The 5783-nt window shown below is 31.4% G+C and overlaps 1 protein-coding gene across 14 annotated transcripts in view; it reads right to left on the reverse strand.

The window, feature by feature from the left end:
• Positions 1-2168: 2168 nt before the first annotated feature.
• The window catches only part of LOC111083236, a 20799-nt gene continuing 17184 nt past the window's right edge, over positions 2169-5783 (reverse strand). For 9 of the 14 annotated variants that reach the window (XM_022379610.1, XM_022379598.1, XM_022379611.1 and 6 more), the window contains one exon: positions 2169-5551. The gene's annotated coding sequence lies outside the window, so the exon portion shown is untranslated. Of the gene's footprint in view, positions 5588-5783 lie in introns of all 14 variants that reach the window. The other 5 variants (XM_022379608.1, XM_022379599.1, XM_022379606.1 and 2 more) reach the window with 4 other exon arrangements.

A 5783-nucleotide genomic window follows, 5' to 3' on the forward strand; every position in this document is an offset into this window, starting at 1 on the left:
CAACTATTTCAACACTAAGACATGGTTTTTTATAACAATACTCAAGTGTCCAGATTTGTTATAGCAACATTTATCAGGTTTCTCTAATGTTCCACATAAGTTTCCGTCAAGGTAACTTGCCCAAACACGTTCCCATAGAGTCAATCGAGTGGTATAAAACTGTTTCTGTTTGATAACCAGATTAAAATCTTATTAAAACATTTTACAGTAGTACAAGTTAAAGAACTGAAAATCTTACAGATACCTTTAGCACAGAATACAAAGGTTTTATCTTAACATCTGCCAGCCTATCATATTTTAGTACTCAGCTTTGGATGGTCAACAGGGGATCATTCCAGAAACTGGTGATTTAGGGTTATGTTGATGGATCTCAGATGAAGATTGGTGCAACTTCTTAAACGAAAACAAAAAAACAACTTAATGTTAATGAAATCTGTATGGATTATACTTTGGTAGTACAAGACTGGGCATTATACTTCTTATTATATACTCTTCATTGCATTTTTAATTTGAGAATCATTTCGAAATACATCGTGCGTTTGCTTCTACTTAAACATTTCATCTTTGGGCTTTACTGTGCCGTTAGTTTCACAAAATATTGAAACTAATTTTTTTTTATACATATGATACCAATCCCTCTTTGTGAAGATAACGATACTATCGTGCCCTTTTTGTTTTTGTTGATGTTTTGCTGTCAATGCAGTAATCAATTGTCAAATCGATTGGAATATCGTCAAACAAGTTCTTCCATTATCTGACCTGAACCCACGTTTAGATTAATCGCTACACTTAGACCATCACATTCACAACCACATCTAGAACATTTCAAGCATGTTTCATTGCTCCATTGTTTTACTTTACATTTATAAGTTAACATCTTATTGGCTCTCACAGTCTCGGGTGTGGTCCGGCAACCTAAATTTCGAAAGTAGTGCCAAACATCTCTTTGTCTAGTCAAAACAACCCAAATCTTTTTAGGATAATTCCTTTTTTTCTTTTTTTTTAATATATAACTACATCAAGGTGCTGAGCTGGCTAGTGTAGCAGGTGTTAAAATTTTTAACTTCTTATGCTGTTTACACTGGCCAATCAGCATTTCTGTATTTAAACTTGTTTACAATATCCATTGTTGGTACTTTTTCTTTAACCTGCTTGAAGTAAGGTACTTATATTAACTAAGGCTTAAGCAGTTGGGAGCTAGTTTTTTGTTTTTTATGCTTCTTAGTTTAAGTGACATACATTTGTTTTTTTAAGGTTTCAGTATAGAGGTTGAATATAGTATATTATGAGGATTTTGGAGTTTTACTGTCCATGTTGCCACATTGATCATGCACTATCTGATGATTGTACATCCTGACAATAATCCTGGAACCTAGTTTCCATTGTGAAAGCCTCCCTCATAATGCTGTCATGTCCAGAGCACACTACTACTCCCAGACAGCTTATCATAACCCATTTAATGTACAAAGATGATGGTTTTCTATTTCAACAGTTTGATCACATAGAAATTCATTGGTGCTGCATTTGATTACTTGACCATTAATATTTTGTAAGGAATAATATGAATACTGCTTTCATTCTCCTGTTCTTTGAGGTATGCGATAGTTCAACAGGTGGAATAACCAAAAACTTTATACCTGTTGGCTTTGTTTCCAGGTGGAGATACTTCTTGGTTATGTCGTATACTGTTTTCTGGGCTACATGTATGCTTTTTTGCCACTGACCTTTGCGTTCATAGGTTCTCAACTGTTACAAGATGCTGCACTATTATGATTATCATAGCTGGGATACAAATTCTTTCAGGTCTCTTTTTGGATGGCCCTGGGTGCCTCAAGTTGATCCACATTCCTTTCTTTTTCCAATGCCATGAAGTACAAGAGACATTTCCATCTTAGAAATTCTAAGTTTCTAATTTGAACATATGTTTATGATTCGAGTGTATGAATATCTCACATTGCGAAGGGCTGTTACGTATTCTTCTCAAAAGTAATTAGCTTTTGGTGGTATCATACTACCTAAGAAATGTCAAAATGTAGTTGTGATAGATGACTTTATCAACTATTGTTGTCGAGACTTGCCGATTCGAATATTCAAGATAATTTTCTTTTTCTAAGTTTAAATTGTTTTTAATTTAAACCAACAAGTGTCAATTTTTTTTTTTACTTTGGTTTTTATTTATGATATTAGTCCTAACAGATATAAAATAAATATACATAAAAAGCTGTACATAATACATTTCTAGCGTATACCACCATATTTCATGCAAGATCCCACATTTTACAATCTGTCTGTCAACAAAAATCATTTCATCACTATCAAATTTATATATATACAAATAAAGTTGAGTTTCCCTCTCTACATGGATGCACATTCCCTGAACTGCATACATATGTATGAATGAATCATAACCAATCTTGGATCAAGAAAAGGCTTAAGTAGATATTTCAACTTTTGTTACACCTAAACAAAGTTATATTCTAAATAAATATATCTTAGTCCAATTGCTACAGTTCATAAACTTATGATGTCAATAATAGTTTTTTTCTCATCCTCTGTTTCAGTTCCAAAACTACAGTATAACATTTTCATTATATGGTACATGTTATTTCCTTTTGCTTTCTATACCTGATGTGACCATTTGTCCAATTTTTCATAGGATACATAATCTGGGAAACTGAAATATCCTAAAAAACGTTCCTATTAGAAAAACTGCAACAATTACATGCTAAACTAATACCTAACCGTAAAGTACTGCTATATAACTCTATATTATACTCTTAACTGGCTTTACAATATCATAGTGTTTAGAGAATCGAACTGACCGGTTTACGGAATGAACAACACGTACCGTTTCATTGTTTTTTACATAACTATACCTTTAACAATGAAAATTATTATGGAGTACTACAAATGAGTAGTTAATGCTCAAATATTAACCCTGAGAAACAAATACTTCACAAACAAACATCATTTATATTTGTATGTAACACAATTAGAAATGTCCTTTTTTGTAAGCAACAGTAATATAAATATTTATGTATACATATTTTGTGGCACTTGTGATGTACTTATACAAAAGAAAGAAATACAACATCGTAACAACTTATAGGTAACAATATCAAACAAGGAATGTTTTACTTCATTACATTTATATCCAACTTTCAAAAATGTAATACATTCAAGTATCTTGTTAAACCTAAAGGAAAATTAATTAATCAATAAAAGTTCTCTCCAAAACTTGATAATAAGTACCCGATACTGATGTATAATCTCATTTACATGTTGTTTAACTGAATATGGAATAAGGTGAATTAATGAATATCGTCACAGTTTGTATTGATGTAGTGAAAGGGGTGTAGAAGAGGAAAGAAGATTAAAATAATGAAAGTTAACTAATGAAAATACATCAACTGGCAATAATGTTGATTATTCATAATGATGCTCTGGGTGCCTTTCTTCACAAGAATCTACGGAAAGGCTTAGACCAAAAACATTCATCACATACCAAGTCTAAATGTTTCTCAATTTAGTATTATAGTTCTTGTTTATACTACTGTCGAAACTAGTTTTAAGACAAAACAAAACTGCCATACATTTTAACTTAACTCAGCTACTCAATATAATTGTAACACAGTAACTTAGAATCCTCAGTGACATAAGGCAGAAACTATTAAACAGTACTAACTACACATATTAATATATGTATTATTTAATACCAAAGTTAGGCCTAATGGACTTACTGGTAAGTTAATTGTTAAATCTTAGTGAAGTAAGTAAATTGTTAGTCCTGATTAGAAACTACTGATTTTAAAACTAAGCCATCACCTACACATGAGAGTATCAATAAAACTGAGGGAAAAAAAGAAGGCAAGTTGTAACTTATGCCTAATTATAAACAACTGACTTATCAGCTAGGCCTCCGAGGCATACGAGTTTCTCAGACAATAATCAAAAATTAAAAATGACTATTATTCAATTCTTCTAACACCAGCGTAATCATAGTAGAGTTATACAACTCTGATAAAACAAATACAATATTTTTATGTGTCAGAACTTCTGAGTGACAGTACAGAAGCATATTTAACAACATTCCAACCAAGCTATATCTACCACTTCCAGTGTTGACAAGGCCTTTGCCCAATGCCAGACTTAATCTGGTCAGTTGACACAATAATGGTTGAGACTATTTACTCTAGCAAACGGCTTGACAACAACTGTCAATGATGCAACAAGTTGACGAAGTACAATTTTTCATAAATTCCTTACTTATGTCACAACACATTAGAAATTGTTTATAGTTACACACATTCCTTTTTTTTTTACATGACTATTTGCCAATAATGTGTTCAATGTTTACTTTTAATCTTAAGTTTAGAAACAATGAAAAACCAACATAGTGTTTTGGTAACTACATGTTGATAATAATTTTTTCTGTGTATATATTGCAATAATTTGATAAACAATTACAATAAATAAAAACATCTTTAAAACCTAACCATACCGGAAAATAAAGTACAATTACAGAAACACACGGAAAACAACAGGATGCCTGATAGATGGTACATTAAGTCGCAAATACATTATAAGTTAAAAGGATTATATAATACAATACTTGTATGTATTACAAATGCATTTGCATACATGAAGTGAGAAGCTGTGGTTAGAGATTAATAGATGAGTTACACAGGATCTAATAGACTAGTGTTGGAGATTAAATGTGGATTTCACAGGATCTGAAAGGATGGTGTTGGATGTTAAAAGTAGATTAAACAACCTGAAATACTAGTTTTCGAAGCTAAAAAGGCTTAAATCAGATTGCGATATTTTAGCGTTATAGATTGCAGAGTGAAAATGGATTATACAAGAATTAAAGGCTGGTGAGTTAAGGAAAGCTAATGAATTAATGCATACATTTTTATGTTTTTATATACATTTCTTAACCAAAAACTATTAATTAGATTTAACTAAGATAGTTTCTAATTCACACAGTAATCCAACAGTTGCGATATTATCAACATTTATTTTTTGTTCATTTCTTTTTAAGAGATACCTGTTTGACAATGAAAGATGTATAGAGTTTTGAAAAAGCTATTTGTACTGAAATAAATCCCTACGTATTATTCCACAATGTTTTGTCTATAAAAGTGAGATATGGTCACGCATGCGACATTTTCTTCTTTTTTGTACTTTGAATGTTGTACATCATCATGTCTCACTTTTAGAGACGAAATACTGTATTGAAATAAATCTACTAGTATTATCTCACAAATAGCTGTTTCAGAACTTTATATATGTTAAGGCCTAATATGTTGTCTGGTTTTACAATTAAAAAGTCATTACTAATCATTTTCCTAATAAAACCATTTCACACATGTGTATACAGATACATTCACCAGTTCACATGAACCTGTGTATACAGATACATTCACCAGTTCACATGAACCTGTGTATACAAATACATTCACAAGTTCACATGAACTTGTGTATACAGATACAATCACCAGTTCACATGAACTTGTGTATACAGATACATTAACCAGTTCACATGAACCTGTGTATACAGGTACACTAACCAGTTCACATGAACCTGTATATACAGATACATTCACCAGTTCACATGAACTTGTGTATACAAATAAATTACCAGTTCACATGAACTTGTGTATACAAATACATTAACCAGTTCACATGAACCCGTGTATACAGATACATTCACCAGTTCACATGAACTTGTGTATACAAATAAATTACCAGTTCACATGAACTTGTGTATACAAATACAT

Source organism: Limulus polyphemus, unplaced genomic scaffold, assembly GCF_000517525.1.
Source record: "Limulus polyphemus unplaced genomic scaffold, Limulus_polyphemus-2.1.2 Scaffold8704, whole genome shotgun sequence".
Taxonomy (NCBI): Eukaryota; Metazoa; Arthropoda; class Merostomata; order Xiphosura; family Limulidae; genus Limulus; species Limulus polyphemus.